This window comes from Mus caroli, unplaced genomic scaffold (assembly GCF_978045245.1).
Source record: "Mus caroli unplaced genomic scaffold, Mus_caroli_1 scaffold_9, whole genome shotgun sequence".
Lineage (NCBI taxonomy): Eukaryota > Metazoa > Chordata > Mammalia > Rodentia > Muridae > Mus > Mus caroli.
Genome location: NW_028227264.1, coordinates 75,146,603 through 75,159,141, shown reverse-complemented (window position 1 = coordinate 75,159,141; position 12,539 = coordinate 75,146,603). Strand labels below are relative to the sequence as shown.

At 45.0% G+C, this 12,539-nt stretch overlaps 1 protein-coding gene across 10 annotated transcripts in view; it reads left to right on the top strand.

Moving 5' to 3' along the window:
* Positions 1 to 12,539, top strand: part of Pcbp3 (poly(rC) binding protein 3) — a 196,208-nt gene that overhangs the window by 105,064 nt on the left and 78,605 nt on the right. Inside the window, exon 3 of one of the 10 annotated variants that reach the window (XM_029482483.2) lies at positions 6,140 to 6,216. The exons of the other annotated variants lie outside the window; for them this stretch is intronic. The gene's annotated coding sequence lies outside the window, so the exon portion shown is untranslated. The remainder of the gene's footprint in view (positions 1 to 6,139; positions 6,217 to 12,539) is intronic. 10 annotated transcript variants of the gene reach the window in all.

Genomic DNA, 12,539 nt, shown 5'->3' with positions numbered 1-12,539 from the left:
ATTCTGTGTAACCACAGTGGAGCAAAGCTAGAAACCAACTGCAAAAAGCTACAGAAAATTCACCAACTCAGTTGATTCAACTGTACACCACTGAATAGTGAAGAAATCAAGGGAGAAATTTAAAATTCCTAGAATCGGGTTAAAATGAAGATACAGCATACTACATCTATGGGAGACAATGAAGCCTTAAGAGGAAAGTTGATAGCTCTAATTGCATACAGTAAGAAATCGGAGACATCTCAAATAACTGAATGATGCACCTTCTGTCTTGGAAGAACAAGGCAAACTGAAATGCAATAGATGTAAGTAATTAAGGTCAGGGAAGAAGTTAATAAAGTAGAAATAAAAGAAAAATATATAAGGAAAGAATACAACAAAGAGCTGAGTCTTTGAAAAGATAAAAAATAGCCACAAACTATAATAGCGAAACTAAGGAAAAGACTGAGAGACAAGTCAAGTCCCAAGTTAATGATGTTAAAGAAGAAAAGGGAGACATTATACAAGATACCAAAGATGTCCAGGAGAGTATAAAAGAAACATGGATAAATTTCTAGACACATATTACCTAATAAAGGTAAAGCAAAATGAGATAAATATTTTGAACAGATCTATAACAAACAAGATTGAAGCCGGAATTAAAAATTGCTCAAGTTAAAAATTAAAAATTGCTCAACCCCCGATGAGTTGGCTGCAGCATTCTCTTAGGCCTTCAAAAGACTAACACCGATCCCTTCCAAATTATTTTATAAAATAAAAAAGGAGGGGATGTTGCCAGACTCATGTCTGAAGGTAGTATGGGATGCACCTCAACACAATAAAGGCCACACATGACAAACCTACAACCAACTCATTTTAAATGGAGAAAACTTGTAGCATTTCCACTAAGACAAAGGTTTCCACTCTCTCCACCCTTACTCAGTGTGGCACTGTTAAGTCTTAGCAAGAGTAATAAGACAAGAGAGGCAAGTAAAAGGGATGCAAATAATCCTTATTTGCAGATAATACAATCCCATACACAAGAGACCCTAAAGGCTCTACCAGAAAACTCTTAAAAGCTGAGAAATAAAGCCAGGCAGTGGTGGCACACGCCTTTGATCCCAGCACTCAGGAGGCAGAGGCAGGTGGATTTCTGAGTCTGAGGCTAGCCTTGTCTACAAAGTGAGTTCCAGGACAGCCAGGGCTATATAGAGAAACCCTGTCTCAGGGTAAAAAAAAAAAAAAGCTGAAAAATATCTTCAGTAAAGTAGCAGGATATAAAATTAATACAGAATCCAGCCTTCCTATACATGAAAGATAAATATATTGGGAAAGAAATCAAGGAAACAGCCCCATTTACAATAACATAAAAAAACAAACAAAAACCAAACCACCAATAATAACCACCACTACCAACAACCAAGGACTCTATTATATGCCTGACGTGGGAAGTGAAAAACCTCTACAATGAAAACCTTAATACACTGTAGAAGGAAGTTGAAAAGACATTGGAATACCATATTTACGGGTTAGAAGGATCTATATTGTAGAATGGCTGTCTTGTCCAACAATCTACAGATTCAATGGAATCATCATTAACATTCCAATGCACAGCCTGGTCTACAGGTGAGTTCCAGGATAGTCAGGGATACACAGTGAAACTCTGTCTTGAAAACAAACAAACAACCCAATCAACCTAACAAAAACCAACAAAATAAAAACTTTAAAATCTCATCTGGAAATAAAAGACCTTGTGTCCTAGTTTGGTTTCTGTTGTGATAAATACCATGACCAAAACCAACTTGAGGTGGCAAGGCTTTATTTTACCTTATCCTTTATAGTTCTTCATCAAAGGAAGTTGAGGCAGGAGCTTGAAGCAGAAACCACAGTGGAATGATGTATACTGGATTGCTCCCAAGTTCATGGTCAGCAATCTTTCTTATACAGCTCAGGCCCACCTGCCTGTGAATGGTACCATTCAAGAGTGAACTGGGCCCTCCTACATCAATGAGTAATTAAGAAAGTACTCCATAGAGAGCAATTAAGAAAGTACTCCATAGACATGCCATGGGACAATCCAGTGGAGGAAATGTTTTGGTTGAGAATCTTTACAAGTTTGTTGTTATGAGACCTTGACAGCCTGCACCGTCAAGGCAATTCTAAGGAGAAAGAGTATGGTTGGAGGTATCACTGATTTCAAATTATACCAAAGAGCCCTGGTCATAAAAACAGCATATTATTGGCATAAAAACAGGCATATAGATCAAGATAAAAGAATAGAGTCCCTGGATATAAACCTACACAACTCCAGCCACTTGAGTTTTGACAAAGATGCCAAAAAAAGAAAAAAATACACATTGGAGAAAAGATAGCATTCTCAGCAAATGGTTCTAGAAAACCTGGATATCTACCTGTAGAAGAATGGGACTAGATTCTTCTCTCTCACCATTCATAAAAATTAACTTTTAATGGATTACAGACCTTACTGAAAGACTTGAAACTTTAAAATCATTAGAGGGGAAAAGAGAATTGACTTTCAGATATAGATTAAGATATAGATACAGATAAGATCTAGGCATATGTAAAGACTTTCTGAATAGGACTCTAGTTTTTCAGGAAATTAGGCCAAAAGTCGATAAATAGAACCTCATGAAATGAAAATGCTTTTGTATAGTAAAGTGTGCTATGGTAGTTTGAATAGATATGGCCCCCATAGACTCATGTGTTTGAATGCTTGGCCTACCTACCACCCCCAGGGTGGCATTATTAGAAGATGTGGCTTTGTTGGAGGAAGTATGTCACTGTGGAGGTGGACTTTGAAGTCACATATATATGCTCAAGGGACACCCAGTTGCACAGTCGCCATCTTGCTGTCTTTGGATCAAGATGTAGACCTCTCAGCTCCTTCTCTAGCACCGCATCTGCCTGCCTACTGCCATATCTTCTACCATGATGATAATGGACTGATCCTCTGAAACTGTAAGTCAGCTCAAACTTAAAAAGAAAAAAATATTTATAAGAGTTGCTATGATCACAGTGTCCCTTCACAGCAAAGGAAACCCTAAGAGACAACCTACAGTATGTACATCTGATAGAGGGATAATATACTGGAACCCCAAAACTAAACAACCCAGTTAAAAACAGGCTAAGGAACTGAACTGAGTCCTCAAAAGAAGAAATACATATAGCCAATAAATATTTCAGAAAGTGTTCAACATCTTTAGCCATAAGGAAAATACAAATTAAAAATAGTCTGCAATTTCTCTCATAGCAAGTGCCCATCTCACCGCAGTTAGACTAGCTATCTTCAGGAATATAAGTAAATGGGGGTTGAAAAGATGGCTCAGCACTTGAGAGCATCCCTTGCTCTTGCAGATGTTCAGGGTTCGGTTCCCAGCACCCACATAGAGGTAGTTTCATGGGGATCTGGCACACTCTTCTGGACTCTGCAGGCATTAGGAATACATGCAGTAACAACATCCAAGCAGATAAACACTTGCATACATAAAACAAAAATGATATTAAAAAAATGGGTGCTGGGGAAGGAGTGGAGAAAGTGGAATCTGAGAACATAGACTGCTTCAAGCAATGTGGAGATCAGTATGGGGGTGTCTCACAAAACTAAAGACTGACCTTGCGTACGACCCAGGTACACCACTTCTGGCCATTTACCAAAAGGACTTTATATCCTACTACAGAGGTACCTGTACATCCAAGCTTGTTGCCAGTATCTTCACAACGGCAAGGAGTGGAAATCAGCCTGGATGTCCACCGTGGTGAGTGGGTGGTACCTAAACACAGTGGATTTCATTCAGTCAGAAAACACGAAGGTGGGAATCTTACAGGAAGAATCAATAGGGCCTGGAGAATGCGCTAGGTCTCAGAACTCAGGCTCAGGAGGACGGTGAACTCTCTCTCCTGGGTGGAACCCAGCTTTTTACCTTATACATCTGCCTTTATGTAGAAGTATTAGGAAACTAGAAGGAAAAACTGGAGGCCTATGAGACAGGTAAAAAGATTCTGTTGTCTGTGTGGTATGGAGGGTTATATAGAACATGTGCAGTATAAAGTTGGAATAGGAATTCTGGGAGTGGGTGAGATGGGAAATGTCGGGGATTGAGGTTGGAGTGGCATAGTAACCCATGGTGTACGGAAAGGTCATAAATATGATAAGCTAAGCAAAAAGTAAAAAAAGGACTTGGAATGGAGGGACTGAAAGCTGTTCCTAGAAGGTATGTGCTAGTAACCAAAAGCCCTAATGTGAGTGGGCTGCTGTCCTATTAATGGTTGATCAGAGCGGCTCCTGGAGCTTATGAAACAATAGAGGCAAATGCTGTTGGTTGACCATTAGAAGGAGATTGTAAGACCCTATTGCTGAAGATGCCACGTGCCTTGGTCGGAGGACATGGAGAAATGAGGCTACCACTGGACTGGATGCTTCCTCCCTGCTTGCTAGCCTTCATAGTGTTGGGAGTTGCTATTCAGGTTGGTGAGCGAGAATTGCCATCCACGGCTGTACTCAGCTTGGATATTGTGTGCAACAATCCTGTCTGGCTGAGGAAGATGCATCCTCTGGTACAATAGAGGAAGGTCTATTTTATGCTAATTACATGCTTTTTGTTCTTTAATTTGATGCCTGCTCCTCATGACTGATATTCTGAATCCAGTCCAAAGCCTATGGTTGGGAAGTGACAGGCTTGAGTGAGGGAGATACTATAGTTGTTTCCTAAATGGACCCGGTATGCTTGTCAAATCGCCTTCTAAGCCACTGTGTTTATGGCCATAGATTAGTGCTAATGTCAGCCTTGATCTTTTTACTCAGCTCGCAGTGATTGTAGAGACTCATAACCAGTCAGAGTCCTGAGAGTGAATGACTATCAGATTCCTAGCAAGTGGGGACATTGGCACCACCCCTCCAAGGCTCAGAGAACACTGCAGGAGTAGGGATGGAAAGAATAAGATCCAGAGGAAGTTGGGGTGGGGTAGCACTATGGAACACTTGATGTGGGGTATGATATGGCTGCTACACTCAGGGTTAGGGCACAAAAATGAGGAATATTGAGCCTGCCAGAATCCTGCCATGGGAAGGAGAGGATCTCATGGGAGCCACTTCTGCCTGATGTTTATATGCAGCTAATGGCTGATAGGAAGAAAGAAGGATGTTTTCTTCAGTAGTGTAGCCACTCATGTAGGTGCCTGTGCTCCTGTAAAGACCCCTAAAGAAACTCACAAGATAAGAGAGGGAAAGATGCACGCATGTGCGCGCGCGCGCGCGCACACACACACACACACACACAGAGCAGGAGGGAACAGACAGAAGGAGAGTGGGGAGGGAGATGGAGGGAAGGAGAAAGACAGAGAGACAGACAGACAGAAGGAGGGTGGAAAGGAAGAGAAGGAGGGAGGGAGAGAGCAAGAGGTAGAGGACATGGAGGTAGAAGGGGGAGCCAATCGGGAAGAAGTTTATTGGCAGAGGGAAATGGGCATGAATATGATTGAAGAACATTATACTTGTACATGGAAAGTCAGAATGAAACCTAATATTATGTATAGCTAATAAATGTTAATAAAACATTTTAAAAAGCTGTAATGGCAGTTATGCTTAGAAGACAGCCTTCCATAACACCAACTAATAAGACACCCTGCTATGACTGATGGGCCTGGTCTTACTGTAGACAGACCAGCAAAGCCTCCCTTGCAGGCCTTAATGGCTGCCTTTTCCTCTTCATCACTTTGTTCCACAAACACTGGGGACTTACAGCTCCTTCAAAGCCTTCCGGTTGGATTTTGAAAGCTGCATTTCTGTGCTCGCTGAAGCTGCAGACAATTTTGAAGATAAAGTTAATGAATCTGGTCAGATAAAGTAGGCTTTGGAGTACGGTAGCAGTGTGCTGTAAGAAAGGGTTGGGTAAGGATAACCAATAAAGACTTAGTGTGAGGAATGGGCAGGCAGCTACGCTAGGATTCATGGTATCTCTTTACTGAGGCGTAGTATGAACCATAGGGACAATTTGCTGGTGGATAACCAAACCCAGTTTCTGTGAGCTTCCCAGACTGAGAGGCATGGGAAGGGGTCAGATGGGATATGGCCTGTGTGCCTTCATGTTATTGGCCTTGTCAGGTTCCTCAGGTAATGTGACGCTTCTCCCTTGCTTTTTGGTAGATGGACAGTCTCTCCTCGGGGAGCAGGTGGGCTGGCAGGACAGGCGTCCCCAGGCCGGGAGAAGGAGGCGCTCCCAGGTACTCTCGTCCACCCCTGCTGGTGACTTGCCCACCCAGCCCTGTCCTGTTCCAGACAATGGCCACCTGTGACCCTGCCTGCCTTAACCTGCTTTGCCCATCTGTGCCTGCCTGTGCCTGACCTCAGCCCAGAACTCCCACCCTTTCCCACCCCCCGACTCAGGACTGGTCCTGACTTCTGGTTCCTGCCTTGCTTCACCACTTTGACCCACTTCCCAGTAACCCCGTTCTACCATGTCACGTCACAGGGACTTCTCAAGAAGGAACTGTTCAGAGCTCCCTGCTTCGCATCTGTTCATTTCTGTTCAAAGGGTAATTTGTAGTGAAATGCAAGAACATGTTTATTCCCAAGTCATGTGGCCTGGATTCCGTGATGACTGTGACTTCTCCGCACACACTGTCACTTCCTGTCTACACGGAATGGTGGTAACGCTTTATTTGCTTCATGGTCACTGTCAACGAGTTAGAACCAGTGGAGTTGATGAGCGATTTCAGGGTAGCATGGACCTGTGGAGTGATTCTAAGTGAGGCTGGAGGAATTGAGCGGCTACAGGGTTGGTAGATCAACATTAACCAAAGTGGATTCTATGCCAGGCTCTGCTAAGACTTGGAACATGGGCTTTACATCTGAGAACGCTGGTGATAGGTTCAGAGATGAAGGGGAGAAAGGGGGGGTACAGGAAGAGGGAGAAGAGTTAATGGGTACATACATGTGTGTTAGTGTAAGTGTGCATCTAAGTATGCCTGTGTGTGTGAATGTGGGTTTATATGGGTATGAATGAGCACATACACCCTTGGGTGTGGGTATATATGTCTATACATGTTTGTGTTTGTGCATGCATGTGTAGGAAGGTGTGTGTGTGGGGTAGTTTACACATGTGTGATTTTGTCTGTTTGACTGTTGATATGCACATGAGTGTGTGCTCATTTGTGTCTGTGTGAATGCATGAGTGTGTGTGTGTGTGTGTGTACGTGTAGATGTGCACACATCTTGCCCCACTTGAGAAGGCGATGCTTTAGCCAAGGTGAGAGAGTAAGCAGAACAGTCATGCAGAAGAATGGCTGGCATGAAAGTTCATGGTGGAGGAACACCAGAGGCCAGTGTGGTCAAAGGAGAGTGAGCATGGGGCAGCTTAGCTCTGAGAGGCAAGGGTAGGTCCCCACAGCCTCCTTTAGCCTGAGTGAGAGCTATTGCAAGATATATGCAGAAGAGATACCAGAGCTGATTGTTGCAGAACCACTATAGCTTCTGGGTAGGATAGACTCTCAGGTGACCCAGGGTGAGTAGAGACTAAATGGGAGGCTCAGCCTGCATCCGAGTGAGAAGTAGTCATGGGTAGAACCCCATGACTAGAACAGACAGTCCTGTTCCTTTATCTGCCGAGTGTATCTGCTTGTTCTTTTTCCTCAGGTGTGAAGTCCACTCTGGATGGCTACCTCTGGGGACAGACCACCAACCAACAGTGTGGTCACTGGTGAATTTGTCCCAAGCCTCATCAGAGCCTGGCATGAAGTCCATGTTTGGCTTCGGTTGACATGCTGACTATGGGTAGCAGCTTAAGGCTTTTCATCAGCTTCTAAGTGTAAGGCCAGGTCTTCTAAAGAGTGAGAAGCGATGTCTGAAAGAACGTGAGCAACCTTTAGGCTCAGTGAACAACAGGAAGGCCACCAAAACTGATTTGAAAGCTGAAATGAGACTTCAAGGGCGAGAAGCATCTGGCATGCAGAGAAAATGAAGGGAATGTGGGCTTGTGCTTTGCTGACAAACCCATGTGTAGCTAGAAACAGTATGGACTATTGAGGGAGCACAGGTAGACAGAGGAGAGAGTGAGGCCTGGGTGTTGCAGCCTCGCAGAACCGGGGAGGTAGGGGAATAGGCAGGGACTGTCTGGAGTGGAACTAGGGACAGGAGGAGCCACAAGCACATAAGCTAGCAGCCTCACAGACCAGGGATATTTCCATCCCCACTGACAAACCTGCTGAGGGGGAGAGTGAGGACCAATGGATGAGTCTGGGAAGCCACAAGCTGCCTTGAGCTTTTGAGATTCGGGGGTACAAGAGTGAAAGTGTGGGGCCCAGGGGAGCTGGAGATGTGGCTCTAGGGACAGGAGTTCTTGCTGCTATTACAGAACACAAGAGTTCAGTTCCAAGCACCCACAGTGGGAGCGGAGCGCACAGCACCTATAGCTCTCGTTCCAGGGAATCCAATGTCCTCCTACAGCATCCTTGGGGACTGCATCCATGTGGTGCACAGATATACACGCAGGCAAACACCCACAAACACATAGGAGTAAAGAAAATGTTTCTTTAAAAGAAGACTGAAGGTAGAGTCTACGTAAGTAATACGTGCAGGCATGGGGACAGGTAATTTAGAGGTTTACTACACAGGGCAAAAGCAAGAGGGGAGGAGGAAGCTAGGATTCTTTTGGAAATGGGAGAAGCAACAACATTTATCTGAGGTGCTATAGGAGGAGGGAGAGGAGAGCCAGCACTGGGTACTGTGGGTACCAGTGGGTTCCAACAAGGAAGTCCTTCCCTAAGGATGCTGTTGACCATCAGCCCAAAATGCAAACCAAGAGGCATGAAGACAGGACTCCATGTGAAATTCAAGTGTGTACATCGAAAGTCTGTTTCAGCTGTCAGGGATAAGTCTGAAAATCTGGGATTGGGGCAAAGCCAGAAAGGAGACTTTTGTGACCTCTGGGGTTATGTGGCCTGCGTAGCTGTGTCATGTACTTGGTAGCTTTTGTTTTTCCAGTGATGCTTGTATAGTTGCACGGTCATGGTGGAACTGACAGAGTGGCATCTTAGCAGGGTACCATTTATCACATGTAAGAGCATGTGACAAATGGGTGCAAAGAGAGCTGACATCTGAGCAAGGACAGCTAGAACCTGAGGAGATGATATAGCAGAAGGCAGGATGTCACACCTGGCTTCTGTTCCAGTTGTTGGCGGTCGTAGCTTAACTTCCCTCAAAGTAGAAAACAACCAAGAAATTAAAAAAGCAAAAAACACAAAAAGCAACTCCCCCTGCCTCCCCCCCCCACACACACTTTTTCCAGTTCGAGAACAGCACTTGGTTTCCATGGTTATTGCTGGTTAACTACACAGCAAGTGTTATGTAGTGGCATGGGGTAATTACAGACAACGGAAAAATTGCTGGCTAAGTCTTAAATAAATTCAGAGCAGCTACATGGTTTAGCCTCTGATCCCAAGAGCAATGTGCAGTTCACTTCTGAGCCTGAGCTACTTGTGGGAGCTGGGCCCTTGGGCCCGTCACCAGTCCAAAGCCATGCTTCTGGCTCCCAGCTTCTTGCTTTGTCACTTGACTGGATTCCTGCTTCCTTTCTGTGCCTGGACCTCAAGGCAAGCAGCCTTCAGCCCCACTTGGCCTTTGTGGTACCCTCCTTAGGTGAGGCTGGGAAGTAGGTTCAGGCCTTATGTGGCACTCCAATATTGAAATGTCATCAATACTTTAAAATGGGAGTTTTGAGCCTAAAGATAGTGCCCAGGAGTCTTCTAGTGGTTTATTGCAACAGAAAGGTTGTTAGGAACTGTCATCTTAATCCAAAAACCTTCATAAAAGACATATTTAAGCAGCAGCTACAGCAGGGGCAGGGATGTCTGCAGTTAGAGGGCCAGGAATATGGATTAATGAACTGAAACAATATTTGTGAGCATTGCAGATAGGCCATAAAGAACAAGACCTCGATGCACAGACGAGTGGGAGAGAAGGACGAGCTCTCCACCCTGAAGTGCTCTTGAACAAGCTTGAGATGTGCACGCCCAAGTCACATTGAGAAAGCAGACGATGGGTTGTGCCCTGACATTAAAAAGTATGCCCAGCTACCTGTAACTCCAAAGAGGAGCTGGGGCCACTCCCTGAGAACAGAATCGAGCTGTATGGGCTCCAGGAGAGGGCAGGCAGATTGAGGCTTCAGCAGGAGTGTGAGTACAGCCAAGCTCAGTCACATGCTTGAAGAAAGCCAAAAGCATGGAAAAGAGGTGCATACACAATAGGAGGGATGTTCAAGGAACAGGTTTCTAAGTGTAACACATGAGAAAAAGATTCCAATAGAAGAGAATGGTGTATTTCATATACAAGTCATCACTGAGGCAAGTCAGGGCAGAAAGGAGCTCAAGACAGAAACCTGGAGGGAGAAGCCATGGAGGAACTTGCTTGTTGGCTTGCTCCTCATGACCTACCCCCCCCCTCTCTCTCTCTCTCTCTCTCTCTCTCTCTCTCTCTCTCTTCTTTTTCTTGTCTTTTCTTCTGTCTGGGAACGCTAGCCTATGGGATGACACCACCCACTTTCAGGCTAGATCCTTCCTTCTTAGTTAAACCTCCTTAAGTCACCCTGAGAAACATGCCCAGATAAATATCTCCCAAGTGATTCTAAACACCATCAAATTGACAGTGAAGGTTAACAAAGGATGTCAGATACCACCAGCAAAGATTCTCATGTCTTGACCCTGTAGTGATACACAGCCCTATTGTGTGGAAGTAGTTTGCATCTCCCCTCCCACAATGGTATCTGTGCCAAGGTATTCCTTATATATCTGTGTCTTGGTCATCCTTATCCTGGCACCGTGGTGGCCACATGGGACATCATCACACTGTAGTCTTGGGACACCTGCCTCAGTTTTGGCCTGTGCCCTTCTGAGAATGCACAGCCTAAGGGTGTCCCCTACTAGGGGTTTGGCTCCCATCAAGAAAGGCATAATTGTGACCTTTTATTTGCATGCATGGGAAGCTAAGTGCTCCCTCTATCCAAGGTAGATCAAGGGAAGGAAACTAATGTGAGCATTCTGGATGGGTGGTAGTAGGTAGTATCAAAGAAGAATTTGGAACTGGACTATAGGAAGATAACCGTGGGGTCTGAGTCTTTCCTTCTGAATCCCCTAGATCCTTAACCCTTAACTTCAGAGAGACCAGCCAGTAGTGGACACTGGAGTCACAGAACTTACAAAATGAGTCTTATTCCACCTATCATCTATAGATAGGTAGGTAGGTAGATTATAGATATAGGTATAGGTATAGGTATAGATATAGATATAGATAAAGGGGATTTATTAGAATGTCTTACAGGCTGTGATCTAGCTAGTTCAACAGTGGCTATCAGTGCAAGCTTCAGTAATCCAGTAGTTGTTCACTCCATGAGGCTAGATGTCTCAGCTGGTCTTCAGTATACACTGGAACCCTGAGCCAGTAGGCGATAATGCCAGTGAAGGAATGGACTTGCTAGCAAGGCAAGAGCAAGCAGGCAGAGCAAAGTCTTCCGTCTTCTGTGTCCTCTGATAGGCTTCTAGCGAAAGGTGTGGCCATTAGAAGTGAGCTCTCTCAGCTCTAAAGGTTGGTCACTGTAGAGCTAGGAGTGCTTGAAGAGGATGTGACTTGTTTCCCCTTTTGTCTGCAGTTGAAGCAAACACCACTGCTCTTATGACATGACCCTGGCCAGCTGGGGTGTACCTCATTCCTGCATCTGATCTTGCCTGCATGTAGGATGGGCAGCTCCCTCTGCCTTCCCTGTGCATTTAGAAACTAGGAGGCCTAGAGAAGAGCTGACAAGATGGCATGAAGAGACATCAAGAAAACCTCCTTCATGTCTTCAGGGACAATGTCCCTGGGATAATTTTTCTTCGATAGGTGTCAACCCTGTTCAGAGTAAGTGTGACCCATCTGATAACCAGCAGGAGAAGGAAGGCCAGGTAAAGATATGGTCACAGTGCTGGTGTGACAGATTCACATAGATGAGAGACTCATCGCTGGTATCTGGGCTTCTTCAAGTGGTTATGAACTGTGGCAAGGAAGAGAGCTTGGGCTGCCTTGGGGACCTCACAATCTGCAGAAGAGAAACAGAGGTCAGGTTGTGAGGCGTGTTATCTAGAGTGCACCACGAATACCTTCCTTTCTTTTCCCCTCTGCCAGCAGACAGTGGCATCCTGGTATCATTCGCTACTAAGATAGTAAACGTGTTCCAATGCCTCTCTTGTCTCCTATTTTTACTTTAGGATTGTGTGAGGAAAATTTATCTATCTGTGTACCATTTGCAAATTATAGAGTACTTCCTGCAGCCCTGAAAGGTGGATATTTCATGATCCCCATTTAGAATGAAGAGCCCGAACTGAGAGGAGTTGAGTCACAGGATTGGCAGTGGGAGGAGGAGTGGGAGGTTCTCTGAAGAGCAAGCCTCCAATGGCCATGGTCCCAGGTCTGGATCACTGCCTCCCAGAGTGCATCTGTGCCAGGTTCTACTCCTGTCTGTTGACCCAGGGTTGCGGGCAGGCTCTGTCCTCCAAGGATCTGTGTTGGCATTGCCATC